Source organism: Canis aureus, chromosome 5 (genome assembly GCF_053574225.1).
Source record: "Canis aureus isolate CA01 chromosome 5, VMU_Caureus_v.1.0, whole genome shotgun sequence".
In the NCBI taxonomy this organism is placed as follows: Eukaryota; Metazoa; Chordata; class Mammalia; order Carnivora; family Canidae; genus Canis; species Canis aureus.
Window position 1 is genome coordinate 30,002,321 of NC_135615.1, and position 26,654 is coordinate 30,028,974.

A 26,654-nucleotide genomic window follows, 5' to 3' on the forward strand; every position below is an offset into this window, starting at 1 on the left:
CTTGTTATTTTAATAACTTTTAAGCTATAATTTATTTATTGATATGTTAAAATCCATTAATTTTATACATTAACTTTGTACATATAACTTTCAAAACACTCAGCCTTATAATTTATTTATAGATCCTTTTTAGTTCTATGAGTACACAAATAATGCACATCATCTCATCTACAAATAATGATACTTCCCACCCCCCTGCAATCCTCATATGTTTACCTCTTATCTTATCTCGCTCTGCTGTCTAGAACTTCCAGTGTAATGTTGAAATGTGGTGAAAGCAAACACTTTTGCCTTGGTCTTATTATCACGTGGTGAAGTCTTCAATGTTTGAGCATTAAATTGACTCGAGGGGGTTTTTTTGGTGCTCTTTATCAAAGAAGTGCTCTTCCATGACTAAGTTAAGAGAGAGTTTCATCATGGATGGATGCTACATTATATAAGTTGTTTTTCTGCGTTTCTTAGGGGTGATTTTTTTCTCTTTTAATCAGTTATTGTGGTGACTTATACTGATTTTCTAATATTAAACTAATCTTGCAACTAGGCATGATGGATTATGATTTTCAAATATTACTGGAATTGTTTGGCTCATGATTCGCATCTGTATTTACCAGTAAGACTGGGCTGTGATTCTCTGGAGGTCCTCCTCAGATGTGACAGATGAATTCATAAAGAAAATGTGGTGTATACAGACAATGGAATATGAGTCAGCCTTGACGAAAAGGAAACCGTGCCAGATGTGACAACGTGCATGAACCTGGGGGACATCGTGCTAAGTGAAATAAACCAGTCACAGAAGGACGAAGACGACGTGATGATTCCACTTACACAAGGAATCTAAAATAGGAATCCAACTCATAGAAACAGAGAGGAGAACGGTGGTTGCCAGGGACTGGGGGGCTAGGAGCAGGGCCACAGGGAGCTATTGTTCAACAGGTTAAAGTTTCAGTTATGCGAGATGAACAAGTTCGAGAAATCTGCCGTACAACATTGTGCCTACAGTCAACAACACATTATTAGGTACCCCGAAATTTATTATGAGGATAGCTATCGCGTTAGGATTTCTTACTGCAATAAAAATTCAAAAAAATTTAAAAAGTAGCACTGGTCTCGTGCACTTGGTTGGCACTTTTTTCTGTTCAATAATAGGGATATGATGTAAGTGCTTTTATTAATTTTATTATTTTTGACCAATGTATTAAGGAACCATTTGCCTGCAGCAAAATTTCATACATTTTATTCATACAAGTCAACGGCTTTTGCCAAACGTCTATGAGGTACACCCACGGGAGGCACAGAGCATTTCCAGCCCTCTCTTCCATCGCTTGCGTCCCCGCGCTGCCCGTTTCCATCACCAGCACCTGCCCCAGGAAGCCACTCATCGACCTTCTAGCACACAGATAGGTTTTGCTTGCTCCAGCAGTTCACATAAATAGAACCATGCAGGTGTGACCGGCTTCTTCCACTCAGCAAACGGTGGAAGATGTTGACCGGGACTAGTTCGATGGTGGTGGCAGCACCAAAGCTGTGCTCCCAGCCGGTGGGAGTCACCCTTACCATCACGTCCTGGGCATGATCCCCTATGATCCTTCAAACGTGGCTTCTCCCAGCTGAAGGCCACACAGACCGGCCTCCTGTCTCAAGCCTCTGACAGTGCTTCTCCGTAGGCTACAGTTTGATGTAGTTGAGATTTCACGCTGTTGGTTGCTGTGGCCTTGTGGCTTTTAGGCAATTTCTGATAGAAGACAGAAACTCTGTTTTAACTCTGCTGTTTCAATCCTGGAAATTGGGGGCTTTGTACATTAGGCTAGAGTTTGCTGCTCTGGCCACCTTGGAAAGCTCTGCTGCTCCCCACCTCCTCCCAAACCTCTGACATGGATGCCTCAGTCAGGTCTTACTGAACTGCCACACTTCCCCCCACACAGCTCTGGCCCCTTGTCTCCTTCACATCACCCTAGAGTACGGCCTTTGAAGCATTTCTGATTCTCTGAAGGGATCCGGCTGCCTTGGTTGCTTACTTGACTTCAGTTCCTTTCCGTCCTAGAATGGAAGCAATATTTGAAATAATCCCTGACACCAAAAAGGCTCTAATAGATATTTGTGAATGAGGACACTAAAAAAGTTATCCATGGGACCTTCTGGTTTATAGATCAGTCCCCTATATGTTACTTTAACATAAACTGTTATCTGTAGGGCTGATCTTTCTTGATCGGTTTTGAGTCTATCAAAACCACGAACGCAAAAAGTCAAGGGGACTCTGGGACAAAGCAGTAGCTAGTCTAAGAAGCCACTTGTTTGTCCTTCAGTCTCACTCTTTCAACCCAGACCTGTAGCTTGACAAAAACTGAGAAGAAGCATTCTATTCTCAACAGCTACCTGGATTTAGGATCCTTCATTGGCGGTTACTTTTCTTTTCTTTCTCTGAAGATGTTATTTTTTTATTTATTCAAGAGACAGAGAGAGTGAGGGAGCCGTGGGGGTGGGAGGTGGGGGGGAGGAACAGAGGGAGAGGGACAAGCAGACTCCATGCTGAGTGCGAGCCCGTTGTGGGGCCGATCTCAGGACCCTGAGATCACAACCTGAGCTGAAATCAAGAGTCAGTTGCTTAACTGACTGAGCCACCCACAAACCCTGGGCAGTTATTATTCTGGGAGTGAAGCCTTTAATTCAAGGATGTAATATTTTTCTGAAACACTCTTTAAGCATGTGCACCTGTAGGAGGCAGAACAGCACCTCCCAAGGATGTCCATTCCCCGATTCCCAGATAGAACTAAAATTGAAGGTCTTAAAATAGAGATATTATCCTGGATTATCTGCGTGAACCCAATCTGACCTAATGAGCCCCTAAAGGCAGAGAATGTTCTCTGGCTGGAGACCAGGGTTGCGGCAGACGTAGAGTCAGGGAGATTCCAAGAAAGGGAAAGGAAGGACATTGCTGATCCTTGATATGGGCCCTCCTGTGAGGACTCAAGAGGAAATTTAGGGTGGCTCCTATCTGACCACCAGTAAGAAAATGAGGCTTCAGTCCTACAGCTTCAAGGGACCTGCCTCTGACACCAGCCCGAATGAGCCTGGGGAATAGATTCTTCCCTTCCACGGTTTCCCAAGACCCCGATTTCAATGAAGCCAGCTGAGATCACCCCAGCTTCTGGTCTCCAAACTGTGAGATCATGAATCTGTTTTGTTTTAAACTGCTAAGTATGGTAATTTGTTACAGCAGCCATAGCAAATAAACAGCACTCTATTTGAAAATCGTAATTCCTTGACTCAGCACTATTGATGAATTATCAATGAATAAGTATATTCATTGATTTGTTACTGATTTTTATGGAAGTGATTTGATTCCAATTTTCTTTCTTTAAAAAAGATGTATTTATTTATTTGAGAGAGAGGGAGTGAGAAAGAGGGTAGGAGCACGGGCAGGGGAAAGGCAGAGGGAGAGGGAGAGGATCTTAAGCAGACTCCCTGCGGAGCACAGAACCTGAGTCAGGACTTGATCTCAGGACATGAGATCATGACCTGAGCCAAAATCAAGAGTCAGGTTTTCAACCGACTGAGCCACCCAGGCACCCCGATGCCTATTTTCTGAAGGAGGAAATTCCATGTAAAGAATTTGCTCTCTGTTCTTACATATAAAGATATCAAACACTTCTTATGATATGTAAGGACTAATTCCTTAGTTATTCAAGAACTAATGCACAATAATGTGGCCATAGTTAGTAGCATCATCTTGCCTGCACATCAAATCATCACATTGCACACCTTAAATATATACGATTTTTTAATTGTCAAGTATACCTCAATAAAACTGAGGGGGAAAAAGAAAATAAATAAGTAAAAATAAATAATTTGCTCTTTGTTTTTACTCACAAATGTCTCACTTTGTGATATGAAAGAACTAATTACACCTACAGCTCTTTAACTCTTTCACATAAATATATAAGTGAATGCATTTCATTATTTATGTAAATGAATTGTGATTAGCTGCCTTCGATTAATTCTATGATTAATATAACTAATATTGTTTGAGTGACTATTATGTGCCAGGTGGTTGGGGACATGATAGAAAATGAAACAAGAAATAGTCTCACTCACATGGAGCTTATGTTCTAGAAAGGTAGAAGAGACTGGAGAGGGGATTTACAGGGAATGGTGTGTATGGTTGGATTGGAGGTCTTAGGGGCTGCAGTGTGATGAGGGAAATACTGAGAAACCGATGCTCAGACCAAGACGCACAGGAGCTGAAGCTTGCCTGGCATGTGGAGGAGCATGAGGAGAACGGAATGCAGCAGGTGCGTCAGGGAGGTGGCTGAGGCATGAGGCCAGGCCACCGCGTCAGCAAGAAGTGAGTCCCTGGAGGGTTGGGGCAGGGCAGCGGGGTGGCATGCCTGCCTGGGATGTGGACATGGCCTCTCTGGCTGCTGGGGGGAAGACAGGCTACTGCGGAGCAGGAGGGAAGCGGGAGCACCTCCCTGGAGGACCTCCCCAGCGCAGTCCTGTGTTGACACGAAGACCTATTTACCGCACACATCTGTGCTTGTGTGTAAACACCTACACGCTGATAACATCTCCCTCTGTGGCAGATAAGAGCCCGTCAGACTTAGAACAGTCACCCCGGCTTTCTTGTTATACCTACACCGCTGTTCTCTCTAAAACTGAACCCACATGTGAAAATCACCTGTGTTTGTTCCTCTTGACATGCTAAAGAGCTTCACTTACCCAGTAAGGCAACTCACAATTGTGATAGCAAGAAAAAAAATTAAATTGCCGTGTATTTAGTCCTCTACTTACGCATTTTTCTCTGGCAGCTTTAGCAGATGGCTTCTCAAACCAATGCCTGCAATTCAGCCAAGTGGGCTCTCCCTCAGTAGGAGGTAACCCAACCACCTGAAGAGAGAGGACCTTCTAACTTAAAATAATAGTGTCTTGGGAAATCAAAATTTACATAGAAATTTTTTTCTTTTCTTTTTTTTTAGAAATTTACATAAAACTTACTCCGCAAATCTAGAAATCAGAATTTACATAGAAATTTACATAAAACTTACTTTGCATCTCTAATCATTCTCGATGCTTACATTTCACAAAATGCAAAGGATTTTTGTTTGGTTTGTTTTTTTGCACTTACTGCTGATTCACTGTGAAATCCATCATACACTTAGTTGGTGCTCGTTAAAAACGTGTTGAAAAATTACTTAATTTTGCTATGAAGTCAACCGATCACAGCGGAAGGCCGAGCCAGTCCTGGGAATAACTGCGAAGGTCAAATGCAGGCGGGAAAGGTACTTCCAAGGGGCCAATTTGCTTCAAGATATAGTCTGCTACTTGATGTGATGAGCACTGGGTGTTATGCTATATGTTATGCTATATGTTGGCAAATTGAACTCCAATAAAAAAAAATCAATTAAAAAAAAGGATACAGTCTGCTAAGGACACCGGGGCTGTTTGGGAAATGCGAAGAGTCACCTGGAAAGATATTTTCTCCAAACTTCCCAGAATTTTGAATCGAAAGAAGAAACAGGTGGCTACTTAAAAACACTGAAAAAAAAGTAAAAAAAATAAATAAATAAAAACACTGAAGGATTGCAAACGTCCAAGGTCCTGAGGCGCTCATGGCCCTGCGCCCACAGGTCTATCAGAACTGTGACATGTAGGCAGTTGGGCCCTATTTTCAACAACTTTTGAAACTTGCAACAATTAACAGCGTTCTTCTCAAGAAGAAGAAGAAGAAAAAGGCTTCAAGCCTGGGCTTTCATGTTTAAAGGAACTCCCCACAAACACTGTTTCTGAGCTACACTTTTTTCTATCTTCTAGTGGAAATTATAACCACAGGTTACCATGTTTTCTTTCCTGTGTTTGAAAACCACATGTGTTTTAGTGAAAACATTAGGGTGAACAATGAAATGCAAGACTTTAAAATACCAGGTAGCTGTCAATGGAAATGGAAATGTCTTACTTATGGCTTCCTCTGCTGCAATAAATTCTAATAAGTTGAAAATGTTAACTTTTAGCCAATCTCAATGCATACAAATCAATTATCTGAGATCAAAGTAGTTATCTGGAGTAAAAAAAAAAAAGGACAAATATTTGTCAGAGCCATGTTATTGTATACCTTATGGATTTTTGACATTGTGATAAACATATTGTCCATCCCAACGGAGGAAGCAGAGGCTTAGAGAGATGGATCTCCCTCATATCCATGTGGCTGGTCAATAGTGAAGCTCGGTCACAAATCTGGGCTTCTACGCTTCTAAAGTCCATACACTCTCCACCAGACCTCCCTAACTGTATTCGTAATATAGCAGATCACGTTAGAAGGGGAGAGGGGTACATGGAGTGTGGGCTTACTTACCAACTTCCACATGTCATATTTAATCTAATTCTTACCTGTGAGGTAGCTAAATGGGAGCAAAGAAGTATTATAAAATGTGTTGAGCAACTACTATGCAAGCAAGAACTTTAAATGTCATGGGGAGCCTTTTATAATCAAGATTTGGGTGCTGTAGGAGCCCCTGGGTGGCTCAGCAGTGGAGCATCTACCTTCAGCTCAGGTTGTGACCCCAGGGTCCTGGGATCGAGTCCTGCATCTGGCTCCTGGCAGGGGGCCTGGGTCTCTGCCTCTCTCAGTGTGTCTCTCATGAATAAATACAATAAAATCTTAAAAAAAAAAAAAAGATTTAGTTGCTGCTGAAGGTACAGAAATAGGTGATCGTGCTTCTATAAGGTTGTCAGAAACCAAGTAAGTTGACACCTAGACTTTTCTGAAAGCAGCGCTTGAAAATTCCCTCTATTTCTCAGAGATCCTCAGCAGGAGCAGAGGCCCCTCAGGACCAAGGGGTGAAGAGACTCGCACCCTGTGCCAGGCAGCGTCCTGCTTCAGGTTCTGTGATGGGAAGGGGAGGGGAGGGGGCCCCCCCCGGGCCCTCAGCCTGGATGGCCAGCACCTGCCACGGTGGCTCCCTTGCTCCTGCGATGCTCCTCCCTTCTCTGGGCCCCGCTGGCCACTCAGGGCGGCTGCTCCCTGGGAGAGTCTATCCCAGCACCTGACCCTGGAGCTCTGGCTGTTGTAGAAAATCAATTTTGTCTACTATGATCCGTGCTCGGTTCCAGCCCCTCAGGAGGCTATCCGCAGATCACATCGCTCCTTTGTGAGCAAAGAAATATTTGAAAAACAGTAATAAAGGAACGTGAGTGTTCTCCAAAGGTCTTTATACCGAGCTAACATAGATTTGTCTTTCTGCAGTGTAGCAACTTTTCTTTTGTAGAATTTCTTTTTTTTAATATTTTATTTATTTATTCATGAGAGATGCAGAGAGAGAGAGAGGCAGAGACATTGGCAGAGGGAGAAGCAGGTCAGGGAGCCCCATGCAGGACTCGATCCCGGGCCGAAGGCAGACACTCCACCCCTGAGCCACCCAGGCCTCCCAGCTACTTTTCTTTTGAAATAAATATTTTCAGCTCCTTAACTAAAGAAGTACAATGAAGCATAATTGAACAATTAGGAAGACAAGCAGACAAGTTCTTAGCAGCCAATCTTACTGTTTAATATGCTTTTTCTTTTTTTTAATTTTTTTTAAAATTTTTATTTATTTATGATAGTCACAGAGAGAGAGAGAGAGAGAGAGAGAGGCAGAGACATAGGCAGAGGGAGAAGCAGGCTCCATGCACCGGGAGCCCGACGTGGGATTCGATCCCGGGTCTCCAGGATCCCGCCCTGGGCCAAAGGCAGGCGCTAAACCACTGCGCCACCCAGGGATCCCCTTAATATGCTTTTTCAATCCTCGGTTTTCCATTGTATAAACCTTATGTCTCATTAATGCAAGTAAAACTTGTCTGGATGATTCTCTGTTGCCTTTGTTTCCCTGTTAGGACAGTTACTTCACAATGCTTTAGTCTCACGGACATGCCATCTCCACGTTGGGTGGTCATGATTAACTCCCACTTGTACTTCGTGTTCTTGATTGAATCACATTTAGAAATTGGGTTGAACTGCCTTTTGCCCAAGTTGAAAAAACATTTTGTGTTTTTTTTTTGTTTTTTTTTTGAATTTTGGGGGCATTTGCCAACTGATTATAATGAGGAACTTTCATTTTTCTTTACTGGGTATCTGATCTTTAATAGAACAAATATTTTGCATCGTCTGCTCTGTACAAGGTGTGGTGGTAGGGATACAGGGACGCCGCATAAATCCATACCGAGGAGATGTCGATGGGCTGCCACTCAGCAGGAGAGATTTCAGAGAGAGAGAGAGAGAGAGAGATCACTGTGAAAACAAGAGGTGAGGAGGAGGAGCCTAGAATTATAGCAAGGAGATTCACAAGGACTGGAAACACCATCTTGCCTAATTCCTTTACTCATAAAGCAAGAAAATTAAAAAAAAAAAAGGGACTCAAAAGTATTAATGATTTGGGGTGACACTGTCATCATACTTAATTTGTTGGCTTCCTAAAAAGCACAAAGAGAGAGGAAGATAGAGACAGAAACAGAAACAGCAAGAAATAGACAGAAGCAGGGAGACAGAGATAGAGACAGAGAATCACAAAGAGATAGAGAGACAGGAAGAGAGAATACATCTGCTCTCACTGTCCACATTCACTGAATTCATCAATTCTCCATTACCTGGGACACCAAACCTGTTTCTGCCTATACAGAAAGGCCTTTATGAATATGATAATATTGCAATCCATCTTCAAATAGTTTTTTTTAAATTAAATCTATTTAAACTAAAACAAACGAATAAACAAAAAACAGGTCACCCATTTCTCCTGCCACCATCTCCCACCTCTGGTAACCACAGATATGTTCTCTGTATCTGAGTTTACTTGATTTTTGTTTGTTTTAGATTCCACGTACAAGAGAGATCACATATAATGGCAATTTGTCTTTCCGTCTGTTATTTCACGAAGCGTAATGCCCTTGAGGTCCATCCATGTTGTTGCAAATTACAAGATTCCATCCTTTTTTTTTTTTTAAATGGCTAGGCTAGGTAATATTCCATTATATATATGACATTTTCTTTGTCCATTCATCCACCAATGGACACTAAGGTTGCATCCATATCTCGGCTATTATAAATCATGCTGCAGTGAACATGAGGTGCAGATATCTTTTTGGAATAGCATTTTTGTTTTCTTTGGATAAATACCCAGAAATTAAATTGCTGAATCATATGGTGGTTCTTTATATAATTGTTAGAGGACCCTCCATTCTGTTTTCCATAGTGGCTGCACCAATTTACATTTCCACCAACTGTGCATGAGGGTTCTTCCCCTTTCTCCACATCCTTGCCAACACTTGTTATTTCTAGTCTCTTTCAAATAACCTTTTTATTGGGGTTGATACAGACAGGAAAGTACAGAAGCCACAGATGTACATCTAGATGAATTTTTGCAAAGTGAACATATCTAAGTAACCTACTTCTTATATCAAGTGATCAAAATATCACCAACGCAGCATTAGCCATCCTAACCCCTCTTCCCAGACACTACACCCCCACCTCCCCAAATGTAGCAACTGCAATCCTGACTTCTCATAACATAAATGTATTTTACCCATATTTGAATTTTATGTAAATGGAATCACACAGTATGTATCTTTTAGACCAGGCTTCTTTCACTCAATGTTACAATTCCAAGATTTGTTTGTACCCTAGCACTAGTGCGTTAATTTTCACTGCTGCATCGTGCCCATTGATTGACATACCACAGCTTAATTATTGCATTTTACATTGATGGATGCTTGAGCCATTTCCAGGGTGAGATGATTATGAATAGTACTGGTGTAAATATGTTGTACCTATCTTTTAGTGCATATCCATTTCTGTGGATTGTGTGTTCCTGTGTGCCTGGATCTTGGAATATGCACCTACTCAGCTTCAATAGATACTGCCAAGAAGTTTCCCAAAGTGGTGTTAATTTGCATGAGAATTCTGCTTTCTTCATAACCTCCCCATAACGTACATAATGGACTCACTATTCCCAGGGAGTCACAAAATAGATGGTGGAATTTTTTGAATTTTCTTCTTTAGCTAAGAAATAAAAGGGAGAATTTAAGTTTAGAACCATGGAAGAGGTCTCCATTCTGTCCAAATGAAATTGAAAAGAGTGTGAATCCGCAAAAAAGTAAGTAAATAGAGAGAGGTTTGGAAAAACAAATACACGTACAATAGTTTTTTTAATTCTTTTAAGTTCTTTGACACTTTGTGGAACATGCAGAAGGCCACAATAACCTCAAGAACCTATGTCTAAACGCTTCAGTTGATTGCTTGTTTGGTTTCTTTCTTGAGGTTCTTACTAGGTTCCTAGGAAAAGTAGAAGCTGGGTAATAACATGTAGCAGCTAGACTTTTCTGCACCTTGCTGTGTTTCAACCAGAAGCCTTTTTAAATTCTTAAGTTTTTAAGTCTTTTTAAGTTCCCTTGGCAGGTCAAGTCACAAGACATGACGTTCTCAAGCAACAGCTTTCTTGTCTTTTTGCCTGGAGACAAACTTTCTTAGTGTGATTAAAATTAATCCACATTTCTGCAGCCCTCCCAGATTTATGTAACACCCAAACTTATTTACTTAATCTGGCAGTCAGGATCAGTAGCTTTCACCTGACCAAAAGCTTTTTCCTCTAGCTTAATGTGCATGATCCAGCTAGTAAACAGGGAGTTCGTGGGTTGGTTTTTTTTTTTTTTTTTTTTTTCCACAGTGAAGGGACACTGCTAAAACAAGTTATATTTGAAGGGGGGAAAAAACCCATTCTGTAGAGTTATAAAGGCAGATTTAAACAGTGGCATTGTTCATTCTTGAAGGTATTTTGTGTAGGGGGGGAATAATTTTTGTCATTTAGTAAAAAGCAAAGCAGCTAGTCCTACTTAGAGCAACCACAGAATTACAATCATTTAATTCCTTGGTAATAATTCCTTGACAAAATATCAACAAATCAAGTAAAAATCAGACATTAAAAAATATTTCATTGATTGTAAACTACACGTGTGATGTACATGGTTTTAGCTTGTATCTCAAGACTTGTACCCTCAGCCATGAGGAGAATAAGAGAACAAAGAAATAGTCATTTTTCTATTTTGAGCTTACGAGGGAATTAAAGTTTCTTTTATATACATGCTTATATTTTTCAAGTTTTCTGTGATGAGTATCCATTACTTTACAATCAGGCAACAAGTAAAATTTATTTTTAAAATACAATAATTCCCCAAATTACACATAGTTAAAAGTTGGTAAGGAAATATACCAAAATTTTCATTGCCTTGGGTTGGGGAATTGTGAGTAATCTTTTTCCTGTTTTTACTTGTCTCTAATTTCTAGATATGTGTGTGTATGTGTACATGCAAATAAATTTGTAACTTTTATCATAGGAAAATAATATTATTTTTCAAAATCTACTTGCAGAATGTGGCCTGGATTTTTAGCCTTCGTAGATGGTGGCCGGAATTCTCCAAACCCAGTTAGTGAGGTCCAAATGAGCCCCACCTGTGTTCCAATTCTGGCTCTGCCACTAATTTGCTATGTGATACTGGATAAGTCACTTATCTTCTCTGAACCTGAATCTCATCTGTAAAGTGTGAATAATAACACCCATATTATGAGATTGTTACAACGGCTTAACAGATGATTTATGTAAAATACCATGGCACAAGTGCTCTACAAATGGTAGTTGATCAAAGTACAGCATTCTCAAGGTTTTCTAGGGATCAAAGTACTTTATACTTTGATACAAAGTACTTTATACTTTGTATACAAAGTACTTTATACCCATTCATAAATTTGACAGGTTTCATCAAAGTACTTTATAGGCCTCGTCTACTTTATTCTCCCTATGAAATTTGCAGGAAGCAATATGACTATCTCCCCCTTTTATTGATTTTAAAACAGAGGACAGAATTTTTAAAATAATGTATGATGTTTGTGGTCTATTTAGAAAAGTAAGTGTATCTTCTAATCTGAGATGCCATGTCCTTGATTTTTTTTAAATTATTTTTGAAATATAGCCAAAATAGAATGAATGGCACATCAGTTTGGAATCCACAACATAGTGATTCTATACATTTAACTGTGGTTCTTGAGCATATCTCCATCAAGTTCAAATAGGTGAGAAAACATTAGTTTTTCATTATTTTAAATGTTGCATAAATGTACAAATAAAAGCTATTGCTATGACTATTTAAATATCTCAGTTTTTTCTTTAATCATCAGAGTACATTTATTCAAGTACTGGGCAATTTGAGTGTGTATGTGAGTGTGTGTAATTAATGTATAAAACTGAGACAAAACATCTACTCCCCAAAAGATATATTGAATCCCAAGTGTAGTGCTTTACTTCTTTTGTTTGCTGACTCTGTCAAATAATGAGCAGAAAAAAAGAAAAAGAAGAAAATGTCAGCTTGGATCTACTTACAACTTATGAGCCAATATGAGTTTAAAAAAATAACCAGTCTCTAGGGTTGCCATTTCAGGTCAAAACCAAACATTTCAGGGATGAGATGGTTGGGTTGGGGGATGAAGTGTGACCATGCAACAGCACACCTAACTGACTCACATAACAGCAAAACATGGTCAATTTAGCCTCATTAGACCAGTGTTCTGACTAGCGGGAAAAAAATTACTCATATTTTTTCCACAAAATTTGTAAAGTGAATGGCTGAGACTCTGGTGTAGGCCAGAAAGCTGTATACAAAGAAGAAAGTAAGGATTTGCCATGCTTCCTATGCTGTGTATGACTTCCTTAAAAGTATTTGAATATTTTATCCAGTGAATATATTTAAATAGCAATCAGTACTAGAAGCAAATTATATTACATTCCCCATCACTGACAATCAGAACTTTCTTTTAATTGGCATTTATTTGCAGAATTTTAAAGTTAGAAGAAACCTGATAGACTCTCCCACATAGTCCAACATGAATTCTCTGTGTGTGTATTAATCAAAATAAAATCATAAATGATGTGTGTTTGAGGATAGGATGAAAAAGGGAGTATTGAGGGGCAGGTGTGGTTTTTGCTTTTTTTACAAAAGGGATTGAGGGAATAAAGTGGTTTCTTCTAAAGTAATATGCCTTCACTGATAGATATTCAAATCCTAGGCAATTGCATTATGTCAAATGGTAGAATTATAATAATCCCATTCATAAATTTGACAGGTTTCATCTTGATTTCTTCCTCTGGGATTCACAGATTAGTTCTCAGATTTATTAGTCTTCCCGGGGGAGAATTTCTCATCAGATGTACAGTCTTTTTGACTTTCAGGCTGCTTTTACTTTCCAGTGGAGGAGAAGCACTAAAAAGGGGTGTCTAATCAATATTTCTTTAGTTTCAGACCAATTTTTATATACATTTGGACCATACTTATTATGCTGATATTCTTGGACTTACCAAATCCAAAGCTGTACCTATGGGTCCTTAGAAATACTAGACCTTTCCTTTTTCCCTGATTCTACTATTAGACCTCACAGAGGCACCAAAAGTTTTTTGTGTTAACTTGTTTCTATGCAACAGTATTGAAAATGTTACCATTTGCTATCTGCTTCAGGTACTTATGTTATAATTAGTCTCTTTGTTGTCAGTGGTGACTTTAAAAAAAAATCAGTGCTATAGGATGTCAGAAGCCACAATTAACACAAGACAGCAATATTGTGTTCTTATAACTCCACTACTTTAAAAAAAATGGGGTGGGGTGGGTGATGGAGAGGAGACACTATCACGCTCAACTTCATTCTTCTGTAATGTAATAATAGTTGGTGTTCAAGGAAAAAAGTAACCCCTAAATGTTCTACTTCATTAAAAAGTGAATTCTGCTTTATTTTCTATGGCTGTCTTGTTAAGTGGGCATTTTGACACATTATAATTTATAAATTGACCGTGTATACATCCGTTAACTCTTCTCCGAAAACCTTGTTAATTAGGACATCTGTAACCCTACACAATTCCTTTACCGTTTCAAGAGTCAGGCTAAAATTTCAGCTCTTGTCTTGTTTCTGTGTATATTATGGCAAAAATCTTGAATTTGGGGCTCAACAGACTAGGAGTCCAGCCATACCCCATCACTTACTGGCTCCGTGAGCCTGGGAAGTCATTCGTCTGATCTCTAAGGCTCAGCTGTCACCTCTGTAAAATGAAGAAGATGTTCCCCATCTCAGGGGGATTCATTGTAACAATCAAATGAAATAATTAAAAACAAAAAACAAAAAACAAAACAAACAAAACAAAACACCAAAATGAAATAATTAAAGTGTTCCACACCAGGCCTTGGCACACGTCATAAATGCACAGTAAACATTATCTACTATGAGGTCACTCATCATCTTTGTCTTAACTGAAGACATAAAACCTACCTCCCATACCTCATCTAAGATTTTAAAACTAGCTTAATCTTACTAAGCATATGTAACAACAACGGAACTTTCAAAAACATCACACGGTGAACATTGTTACCTTTCTACCTCAGAATAAAATCCGTATTCACCATTCCCCCCTCATGGTTTGGAAGAGTTGGTATCAATCTTATTATCAATAGAAATTAAGGTTTATTTACTCTCTTAAGGGAGGGCCAGGTTTGGCTTCACCATTTAGAGCTCTCTTCTTGCGATAACAATTTCTAACTTCTAATTTTCCTTTTTCCCATTTGAATGCATAACATTCGACTGCATAGGAAAAGAAACAAACAAAAAAACCCTCCCTTTCCCTTGTCCAAGCTGTGAATTTAAAATACCTGTTTTTCATCTGTGCCTCTGTCACTTTCACCTCTAGCTCCTAGAATAATTTTGACATTTTCTGAATAAATTTACACTAAATTCCACATGTTTCTCAGGTCTTTGGTTAGGGTAGATCATTGCCTTCTAATTCCATGCCAATTCTTCTGGGGATTCAGGCGGACTACTTTAAACACAATCTCTGCCAGCCCTCTGGGAAAGTGACAGCTGAGTAGCCAACTCCTCATGATGTTGTCCAAACTGGTTTCCCTCTGAGTGGTGACTTTCCGCAGAGACAAAAGTGTCCTTGTTAAACAATCCTTTGCTCAAATTGTCTGTGTTGGTCATGTCCTACTTCTCCCCAAATACCATCTTCCTCCAATTTGAGGCTCATAATAAGAACATAGTCTTTAATTTCTATCCTAAATCCTTCACAGCTGCAAGATGTGGTCTCTTCAGGAGACAGAGGATCACCGCCAGCCAGGTCCAAAATACCAAGCAAGGTGAGGTCTTCGGTCATCAAATTCCCAGTTGAGGAAGATGGACTGTGGTCTCTCCAGGGATAAGATTCTTGACGTTGTTTATTTCTTAGCTCTGGATCCAAAGCAGAAACCATCCCTGTTTCAGCTAAAGTGGACTGAAGCCTCTGTACCGCAGTGTGTATTCAGCATCATTCCAGGAAACTTTAGGGCAGAAACCAAAGGGGGAAAAGAGGTACACAACTGAAAGTTTGAGTGTGTTTCATGCAATGAGTGGAACCTCCCCACCCACATGTAGTCCCCTCCAGGAAATGCCATTTCCTCTTCCAGGAAACAAAGGTGTGGAGAACTTCTGAGCAGCAGCCGTGTTGATAAAACAATGAGACAATATCTGATATAAAACACAAATACCTTATAGCCTGGTGAAGGAGGAGGCTGGCCCCACAGGATGCTAGGATCAAAAAGATCTACAGGTATCCCTAGCATTTAGCATGTAACAAGAGCAGATCTGGATTTTTTTTTCCAGGTGAGATTCAAGACAAATATACAAACACCCACCAAAAAAGCCAAAAACCTCTTCCTAGACGTATGATGAATATGGTTTTAAAAGATTCAGCCTTTGGATTAATGTGTTTTCAGTTGTAAGACTATGTGGTCATAGAATAGCAGAGGGGCATAGGGCCCCGGAGACCAGTTGTCCAAAGGCGAGACAAGCAGAGAACACAGGGAATGGGCTGTAGAATGGAGACAATATTCAACGGTGCTTGATGGGCCTGCTTCACACAGCCCTGAGTTTGAATCCTGGCTCTGGTACTTTATTAACTGTAGGGTTTGGGGCAAGCTGCATTATCCTTGTAAGCTCCATTATTCTCATCTCTAATACAGAGATGACTGGTGATGATAGAACATCTACCCCATATCTGTTATGAGGATTAAATGAACAGTGCATCGAAAGTACTCATCACATTGTCTGGTATCCGGGTTCTCAGGACATGGATACCAGGCAATCCATAATGACAATAATGATGACATTATTTGGAACTTTTTTAAAGCCACCAACTTTAGACTATATTAAAAAGACATACGCATTTCTCTTGAGCTTCTTCTACATATACGTAACTCCTTTCTCGAATGGTCAATGAAAATCCCATCAAAGGGGAGTGAGTGTGTTCACGATCTTGCAGGCACTGCAGCATTGACAGTGTCATCTCTTCTTGATGTCATAGGCTCTGCTTAAGGACGGCTGGAGAAGAGCCAGGAGGAAGGCGATTTGAACAGGGAGGTTTCTCTTTTGCAGTCTGTGAAGCTAGACTTCTCAGTGGGGCTAATTCTTCTGCCATCTTCCCAGCCATACATACTTTCTGCCGCCAAATTTTACTAGCAAGTATACAATAGGTGCCTACCATGTGCCAGGCTCTCATGATGCCATGATTGAGCGGCACATCTGAGTGTCTATCTACCATCACACCTCTTGGCTAGAATCTTCCAAGAGGTGGCAAAAGGTGATTCTGCTGGGTGATTCTGGCCTAAGTGTCGGTTCAATGCTATTAGGTATTAACAAGTATAGGAGAGGGGCTGGTTTTCAGGAATTATATTTTTATCCATAAAAGGTATGTTTGTTTTGCTGAGTTCATGTAGATTAAAGTTACCAATATGTGGCTTCCCAGCACAGGCCTGCCACAAAGCTGCAAGGTGAATCGCTCAAGTCACCAAAACAGTCTGGGCCTACATTCTCATTTTTATTTTATTTTTTATTTTTAAGATTTATTTATTTATTTATTCAGAGAGAGCGAGAGAGAGGCAGAGACACAGGCAGAGGGAGAAGCAGGCTCCCTCTGGGGAACCTGATGAGGGACTCAATTCCTGGGACACCGGGATCACACCCCTGGGCTGAAGGCAGACACTCAACCACTGAGCCACCCAGGTGCTCCCATTTTCATCTTTATTTTTTTTTTAAGATTTTGTTTGTTTATTCATGAGAGACAGAGAGGCAGAGACACAGGCAGAGGGCAAAGCAAGCTCTATGCAGGGAGCCTGACATGGGACTCGATCCTGGATCTCCAGGATCAGGCCCTGGGCGGAAGGCAGTGCTAAACCGCTGAGCCACCTGGGCTGGCCCCATTTGCATCTTTAGATTAAGAGTTTGGTCGGGATCCCTGGGTGGAGCCTGCTTCTCCCTCTGCCTGTGTCTCTGCCTCTCTCTCTCACATGAATAAATAAATAAAATTAAAAAAAAAAAAAAAAGAGTTTAGAGCTGTAACCAGAGGACCTTTTTAGCTGACACTCAATGCACCTGTGATCAGAAGCCTACTAATCCAAGGTTTTGCTCTTTTATACCTTTTAGATCACTCTCTCTCTCTCAAAAAAAGAAAATATTTCTCAGACTAATTTGGTCTTAGCACATTACAGCAGCAAAAGCCCAAACCAAGTACACTTTAATCATGTCGTGTCATAACTGAGAGAGAAGAGCCCTGTAATAGTTTCGGTAACCAGACATAACAGTTCCCCGACCGGAATGAAAGATGAACTCTCCGGGCTATAGGAAAAAAACCAGCCCAATTATCCTCACCATGATTACCATCAGTACCACCACCACGGTGGGCAAGTCTTCAAATGACAAACGCAGTGTCTGGACATTACGTCGCCGTTCCAAGCGCTGTCCAACTTAAAGCGATGCAACTTTGAAAAGTAGACACAAGACCACAGTGTGCAAAAAAAAAAAAAAAAAAGAAAAGAAAAAATAGAAAAGAATTAAAATCGCAGGTTAGGGCACAGTCTAGAAAGGATGATCCACGCAAACCTCCTGGAGTAGGTCACTTGAAAATTTGAGAGCGAATGTGGATGGAGCCCTTTGCAGAGTAAAAATAGACAAAAGCGGTGAAGCCCGTTTTCGCCCAAGGACCCTGCTCCTTCCCTGCGGAAGGATCCTTTTCCATCTCGGGCTGGGGGAGGCGCGGAGTCCCCCGCGCTCGGCGGCCCGGCCCGCGACCTTGCCCCGTCCCGGGGGCGGGGGGCGGGGGGCGTGCGGTTGGGGGTCCCCGGGGGGGGCGCGGCCGCGGGGGGCGGGGATGCGGCTGCGGGGCGGCGTCTGCGGAGCCCGCTGGGGCGCTCGGGCGGCGGGGTGACGAGCGCCCCCTGGCCGGACCCGGCCCGCCAGAGCCCGCGCGGCCGCCGAGCAACAACACGTCGGGACGGCCGCCCCGCCTGCAGGTAGGAGCCCGGGCGCCGCGGGGTGCGCGCGGGGCCGGCCCCACGGTCCGGGGAGGGGGTCGCGGGCCACCCCCAAGCCGCAGAGGGACCCGAGCGCAGCGAACTTTGGGGCGCTCGCGGTTTGGGGATGCTGTGCCCCTGGCCGTGTGGATGCCACCGGGGCCGGGGCTGGGGGCGCCTTCTCTTCCTTCTTGTCCCCACCCCACCCCACCCCAGTCTTACCTGCACGGATTGGGGCGAGCGGGAGGGAAGAAGGTGGCAAGTCTCAGACCCTTGGCAAACCCTTGATGGAGAGTCGCTTGATGCGGGTGGCGACCTGTCCACGGGGGCAAACAACTGGTTTTCATGGGGTCTGTCTCTTCTAGGCAACCCTAAGTTTCTTTTCAAGGGCCTGGGGTAGGGCGAGGCGGCTCGGAGGCAGACACAGGAAAGAGGCAAGTGTGGGCTCCGTCCTGTAACCTCAAGCGAGGCTGCACCGGCTCTCAGGGCCCCGTGTTAGGCAAGTGGAGTTAAAGAGCTTTATTTCATTCGGTTCCTTAGAGCCCCAGGTATCCGTGTGAAACGGCCTGTCCACGCCCCAGGGCTTGGGGGCTCGCTCTGGGCCGCCTTGCGAATCCCAAAGGCCGCCCCACCCCTCGGAAGACGCGGATTCTTTCCGCCAGGAGTGTGCCTTGTCCTCTGGGGTTGCCCTGCTCAAAGGGGTGCTAAGAAAAGGTTATGCGGTCATGGCACAAGCTGACCGGACGGGGTGGTGACGTGCAGGTGCAGGGAGAATGGAGAACTCACTGCTCTGCCCCGCAGGGGGTGAGAGTGCAGCAGCCCACCGGGGGGCGGGGGTAGGACGCAGGCCCCCCTGCCCCAGGTGCCCACCCCAGGTGCCCGCCCCAGGTGCCCACCCCAGCACAAGTCTGGCGGCTGCTGCACTAGTTCTCTCCATGCCCCCCTCGCACCTCTCTGTAGCAGTGCCCACCACCTGACGTTTGGCACAGGAGCCCTGCTAAGGCCCCTGGGTCGCCCCCCTTCTCCCACCCTACACCCCAGCCTTGCGAATCACCATCCTCATGTGTTTGTTAGGTTATCTTGGGTATCTCTTGTAAAATGGCAGGCTTACTGCGGATGCTTGATCTCTTTAAAAAATGCTGTGTCTAGTGGGAAAGAGGGTGACGCTTACTAATTTGGTTGCAAATTACTTTTGAAGTTTATGCACAGCTGTTTAAAATCCCTCTGAGATCGGTGCCATTGTTCGAGGCAGGTGTCTGCCACAGATTGGTCCTGTTAGTCCCTTTCTTCTGCTGATTGAATGTATGTATATTTAAAGCCTGGGCACAGGAAGACCTTCTAAAACCTTCCAAGCCCCAGCTGTGAAACTCCTCCCAGTTAGTGATTAAGACTAAATTAAGTTGTTCGGTTTGGTTTGGGTCTTTTTTTTTTTTTTTTTTTCTCACTCTCTCTCTGTCTCATAAACTTTTATCTCCGATTTCAAAAGTAACCGGCTCAGCATCACCAGCCTTTGTTTTCAGCCTCCTGTGATTTTCTTGTAAACGTTTAAAATGTGAAGTTCCAGGGAGGACTCTTGTCACCACCCTCCACTTTGTCATGTTCACTTCCGCTGCTGTCTTGTGCGATGGTGGCTCAGAGTGGCAAGTAGTGCTTGGGCAAGCTTCTTTGTAGGTTCTCCTACGGGTCTACCTTCTGAGGACAGAAATTCCTTTATCGAGTTGGCTCTGAATGTACATGGGTCAGCGGCTGGAACTTTCTTTTGCCATTGCCATTTCCCTCTCAGCTATGCAGGGATATTGTCCAATCATTGACACCTTGGTCCTTCTTACCATCTCAAAGATCCCTTTCAACACTAATCCTCCGTTTCACTTGTTCAGAGCAGGTACTGGAGTTTCCCTTGAATAGCCCATTTGTCTTTGGTCATTTCTATAAAGGTCACTCATTCTGTTATATTCGCTCTCTTCTGTGGGAAAGATACAGTTCTTCTGTATAATGAACTTAATGTTTTATCTAAAATTCTCTGTGGACTGGGTTCAGGATTTTTTGAGAGTGTGGGCTTACAGTGCAAATCTGTAACTGGCATCCAGGAGTAAAGTCCCACAAATCCCCTCATAATGCAAGATTTAATGATGCTAGGACATTTGCTTTCCTTTAAAATAGGAATTAGAATTAGCACTTCCTGTTTTTAATGCAGTTCATGTTTCAGACTGATTATTATGTTGTTTGCCCCTGAGAATATTGCTGATAGAGTAATCACACGTGACTGTTAATAAGGGTATATTTTATCTCAAGTGATTCTCTTTTTATAGGGTTCAGCCTTTTCTTTTTTTGAAGTGATTTTCCGAAATTGTTTAAAACAAATTGTTGTAGGATGAAAAATCCCAGAGAACACAGATGTAGCATGTGACACTATGTTTATATAATTTTGTTGCCCCAAATCAAATCTGTAATTGAAAGTAGAGAAAGTAGTCTTACGGTAACATACCTAGCATTTAACTTCTTCTTTCTGTTTCTGTACATTATATTAAAAATTTAAATGTCTCATTTTCAAGCAGCAGTGCATCTCATTTTGCCTTGTCACATCTATTCTGCTTGTTAAGGAAGAAATCATGGGAATGCAGAAAAACATTGAGGCAGGAAGAAATCATGAGAAAGTCAGAAAAACATTGAAAGGTGAATTGAAAGTGTTTTCTAGGGAAATAGCTTCATTACCCTAACACATCAGGTATTTATACACAAATTCACATTGCTCTCTCATCTAAAAATATCCTTGGGGACAGTGAGAATCAGAGACTTCAGAAATTAGGAATAGTTTACCCCAGCCTAGAATCATAGATTTCTGCTCTGGGATTAAATTAGAAGATTTGTAAGGTACTCACTCTGGCGGGACATGCTTCCACAGGTGGATGTTAATTTTTGAGTTAAGCTAGTAATATTGATGATTAGTGATAGTAGTCAGAGCCAAAAAAATCACTAAAGCATGATTTTTAACTTAACTGCCCTTTGCTCATGATGCCCTTGATGCATTTGTACTTATATTTATGTGCCAGATACGAACCTCAGAATTTTGTATTTGACAAACATTACTGTCTCATTTAATCTTCACCAAGCTTTTATAAGTTAGATATTGTCATCACCATTTTCATTTTATAGGTGAAGAAACTGACGCTCAGGGACCAGGGAACCCATAAGCAGGAGGGCTCTTGAAAAATAAAAGGTTGCTCTAAGTAGGGTTGTCCCTACCTAATGTGAAGGACCTCGTGATTTAGAAATAAATCATTGTCAAGAATAAAGTAGGCTTGGTATTAGTGCCACTAGCTCTAAATGTGTGGAACAGGCCTTTTGCAGATTAAAAGTTAAATTATCTCCTGTATGCAATCAAAACAAGACAAATTCCTGGGGCCTGGAGAGAGCCAAAAGGTTGACAGCTCTACTTTAATTCATCAGGCTTTTGTTACAGGCCTCAGAACCACACACTGGAGTGTACAATCCATACAGGAGATGCACACAACTCAAAAGGAAATTAAAATGACCTGTGATAATTTCATCATGTATTTACATTGTTATATGTCAGCTTATAGGATTATGGTGCTCACCTATATTGCGTATTTATTTCCTGTTTTCCCCTCTAGAATGTAAACCATGTGAAGGCTAGTGTTTCATCCGTAGCCATATCCCTAGTTTCCATCACAGGGCCTGGCACATAGGAGGGCCCCCAGTAAATCAGTGCAGAGTGAATGTGGAAGTGCTGTCCTGGGGATGTACATGGGAATACCTAAATTTGGGGTGTCTGAGAAGATATCTCAGGAGCAGCGATGGCTCAGCTAGGTGGCAGTGAGGATGTTCTAGAAGTTGGAGATGGCATTTGTAGGATGGCCTGACCGCATGTGAGCATGACATCTTTGCCAAGGAGAGGAGTGCAGTCTGGGTTGAGCACAGTGCGGGGGTGGGGGGGGGGATGCAAGAGAGCAGGGTAAGCCCAGAGGCTTCCCCTCAAAGTGTGTTTGTGGCATCCACTGCCATTCTAGTTAAAAGTACAAAGAGCAGACCCTTAACTGTCCTTTGCTCATGCTCATCTGCAGCCCCCTGAACTATTCTCCCTGACTGACCAAGTCCCTAGTTACTAGAGTGCCATCAGACCAAACCAGGTGCTATGAGTATATAGTCAGATAAGGTGACTCAAAAAAAAAAAAAAAAAAAAAGATAAGGTGACTCCCCACAGCTCAGGTGAACAAGAAGTGAGGCCTTCTATGAGTGTAAGCTGGAACGCCTTTCTTGTAGTTTTGGGAGAAGTTTATTTAGTTGTGTGTTTTGCATTTTTACAACAATAGCCTTCAACCTTTTCCATTCTGTGGTCCATCTGTGTACTGATTTCAGTGATACAAAAAATAGGCCTCTTACACCATTGTTGTTGTTTTTAACTTCAAGACATGATCCGTTATTAGGTTATGGAATTATTGATTTGTGATGAATTTCTCTTTAAAAATGAAATGGAACAGAAAATGCTAGAACCCATTTTGTGCAGCGAGAGTAATTATTTCATGAAGCTATATGTCATGGAATTTAGGGCATGCTCAATCTGCTTCTTACATGAACATTTAAAATTATAGGCTTATGGCATTTAGTTTTCTGTACCATTCCTGGTAAGTCTCAGAATCACATAAACTCTGGGCTGGAGGGAAGAAGGAAAAACAGAAAGTGCCATTTGTTGAGCATGCGCTGTGCCGGCTGCCTGGTTGCATGGGATCATTTATTGCTAAAGCTCTGTGCACTAGGTGGGTCATTCATGGTTTGCAGAGGAAACCCTGACTCTTGTTGAGGTTAAGAAGGTTGATCAGGGGTCACACAACAAATTACCGGCGGTGAACCCTGATCTCTTGGCTCCAATTTAATATTCTTTTTATGCCTCCGCGGCATATATATGTGGGTTGGATTCCCCACGTTTATCGGTTGGTTGTTTAGGGAAGATATTTTCTTGGGGCAAGTGTTATAACCATATTCCACATTGTTAGGAAGAATATAAACTTTGAGCTATATCCCATCAGCTTCTTTTTTAAAAAAAGATTTTATTTATTCATGAGAGACAGAGAGAGAGAGAGAGAGAGAGAGGCAGAGACACAGGCAGAGGGAGAAACAGGCTCCCTACCGGGAGCCTGATGTGAGACTCGATTCCAGGACCCCGGGATCATGCCCTGAGCGGAAGGCAGGTGCTCAACCTCTGAGCCACCCAGGTGCTGCTATCCCATCAGCTTCCTAAAGGACTAGATCAGTTAGGTAGAAATAATATTGATTATATAGACCAGGGATCATTCCACCTGAAGTTGACAAAGATGAAAGCAGCTATTCTTTCTGCCCCTAAAGCTCTCCTTCCCCAGGTGCTTCTCTGGGGAGGGGCCATGTGAGATGAGCCACTTTCCTTTCTAAAGCCAGGACCCCTGGGGCTATGGCTGAGACCAACTGTCTACTTTCCCCAGTGTGTATACAGAGATTGATGGGTGTTTTTACTGGACAAAATTATGCAACTACGTAAATTCATGATGCTATATAATTCCATGATTTCCACCTTCAGCCAGGCTCTCGAACTTTCCCTGGTCACCTCTGCTTGCTTTCTACAGCAGCCACTTCTGACCTTCTCCTGCCACCCCATTCCCGTACTCTCAACACGTTGCCTTGTTTCCTGGTTCACTGAGAAAAATGGAAGTCTTCTTGATGAAAAACAGCCTGACTTTGTGATCACAGGGCTGTAACATATTTCAACTGAGTCTATTCTCCCACCCTCCCCTCCTCTTTACAATGAAAAAAATGATGCCTCATCCCCTGGCAAATGTTCTTCCTCCATTGATCCTTTGGGATCCATTTCTTCCTCATTCTCTCATCTGTGCTACCCTTCCCTCCCTCATCACTGGCCCCATTCTCACTGCATCAAACATGCTTAAACCCCTTCCCTCTCTGAAGAAAAAGACTGTCCTTCCTCTAGCTACTTTCTTTTCTCTTCCCTCCTCCTCACAACCAGACCCCTTAAATTGTCCCCTCTGCCAGCTCCTCTGTCCTCGCTCCACAAAGTCATGGCCACAGACCTCTGGTTTTGCCTCTACTAACTTTTAGGAAGCTGTCACTCATGCTCCCTATTGCTAATCCTTGCTGAATTCCACTCCTTTCTTGCTTGACTTCTCTGCAGCAGACTGTGCATTGAGCACTCCTGCGTTCTTAGAGCAAAGTTTCCTTCTGTCCTCTTTCTCGTTGTTCTTCCTTCTTTTCTTCTCCTTTGCAATCTCCTCCTTTCTTTTCTGTCTCCTGGAAGGCTGATGATCCTCATTTCTCTCTCCTCATGGTAGCCTCACTCCTCATTCATCTTAAGAGCCATCTCCTCACTGACCACTACCCAAAAGTTACCTCTCCAAAGTTCTACTGATCTTCTTCTGCCACTAGTTGATGGACACATTCAATACCGGATGCCCCAAACCGAACTCATCAGCTTCCCCTTTCTCTTGCTGCAAATATTTCCCTACCACTCTTTTCTGTATCTGGCATTGGCATCACCTCTTCTCACATAAGCAGAAATCTAGATGTTTTTCCTTGCCCTTCACCTCCATAGCTCACCCAAAACCACATTCTATTAGTTTCACCTCCTGCATCTCTTTATTCCATCCACCCTTTCCCACCTCCTCTTCCCCACTCCGTTTACAGGCCACCACCACTTCTCCTCTCTGTATGGCTTCTGGAACCTCCTACCTGGCCTCTGTTACTATAGATAGTTGTCCCTGTTACAGGCAGAAGAACCCTTCTAGGACCCAGATCTGAGTGTGTCACTCCTGGCTTTAAATTCTCCAGTGGCTACCCACTATACTTGAAACGAAACCCAGACCTTGTAACATGAATTAGAGGGTTTTAGTTGGTCTATACCCCCCTGTCCTCAAGCCTCATCTCTCCAGCAACACACACATCACATTCCTCCCAGTCTGAGCCCCTTTTGGTTCCTTAGTGGTCCCATGCATCCCATGGCTCATGGAACTTTTTGCCCAAATTCTAAAACTCTCCATCTTTTGGCAAATTCCTATACATGTTCAGTCCCTTAGACATCTTTTCCACAGAAATCTTCTCCTCATCCTGTAAATTTGGATTTTGTTTCCTTCCACATGTTCTTAAAAGATATATGAGATCATCCATATAAAGTCCTTACCACAACGTGTAGCATTAGTAGCCAAACACCAAATGTTATGACCACAGCACTTAGAATGTATTGTCATTGTTTGTTGGCTTTTAGATTTCTCCAATAGATTATAAACTCTATGAGGGCAGATGCCACATTCCCACTTATTCTCTGTTGAATCCCTAGTCTCTGTCAACAAATCTGACATATAGTAGGTACTCAATAAATATTAGTGGAATAAATAAATGAGCCTAAATTTTAGAACCTGTTTTGTCTAAGAGACTATGTGCTAAGTGATAGGAGGAAGGAATCCCAGTCTAAGGGTTTAAATATCTGCCCAAGTAGAATCATTATCATCTTGGACAGTCCTGTGGGTCTGTGGATTTATCTGGATAAATTCTAAAAAATAAGAGTTGGAAGTGTTGGGAAACATTCAAAGATGCAAAAAGCAATTTGCTGCAAGATAAAAACTCCATCTCCCCTCTTTATGGTGTGATTTATTTTTTCTCCATCCTCCTCACAGTTTCTCACTTTAATGACCACTATAACACCAACAATAAAAGGAAAAAAGACTGAGTTAAGAATGATCAGGGAATAAAAGGCAATATTGAAATATCCTGAAATATCCTGCAAGCAGAGGATGAAGTAATAGGTGAACTTTAAATATAGATATACCAAGACTCAAAAATTATTTTAGTAAAAAGAAAATATTAAAGGATAAAAGAGGTAAAATATTTTTAATGAAACAATAAAAGATTTTAAAGACTCCTCAGAAAAAAAATCATAATCATCTTAAAAATTCATTGAAGCAGGTAATAGAAAGAAAGGTAAAAAGTAAAAAAAAAAAAAAAAAAAAAAAAAAACTAAATTCAAGAACTAGGACGACAAACGCGTGCCAAAGATAAAATCGTTGAAAGCATTTAAAGAAAGATGTTTTAAAATTAAAGAATAATAAATTACTTAGGGGGACTCACAGGTAGAATAACCAAAAGATATTGAAACCAAAGGAAAAAAATGCCATAATCCTTTAAAGGAGATAAAAAAATAAATCCCAACAATAATAAAACTAAACGGGCCTATGCAGAGGTTCCTAACAGTAAGTAAGCCACAGCTAAAACTGGAGTTTAGGATTCTT

At 41.9% G+C, this 26,654-nt stretch overlaps 1 protein-coding gene and 1 long non-coding RNA gene across 2 annotated transcripts in view; one reads left to right on the forward strand and one right to left on the reverse strand.

Annotated features, from left to right (window-relative positions):
- Positions 1–1,156: 1,156 nt before the first annotated feature.
- LOC144313883 (uncharacterized) lies at positions 1,157–19,154 on the reverse strand. The gene is made up of 4 exons (XR_013379528.1): positions 18,592–19,154; positions 4,789–4,884; positions 1,951–2,037; positions 1,157–1,732 (listed from the first exon to the last, which is right to left on the reverse strand). It is a non-coding gene; the product is annotated as an uncharacterized LOC144313883 (long non-coding RNA).
- Positions 18,264–26,654, forward strand: part of PRKCQ (protein kinase C theta) — a 174,201-nt gene continuing 165,810 nt past the window's right edge. Inside the window, exon 1 of the mRNA XM_077897291.1 lies at positions 18,264–18,369. The gene's annotated coding sequence lies outside the window, so the exon portion shown is untranslated. The remainder of the gene's footprint in view (positions 18,370–26,654) is intronic.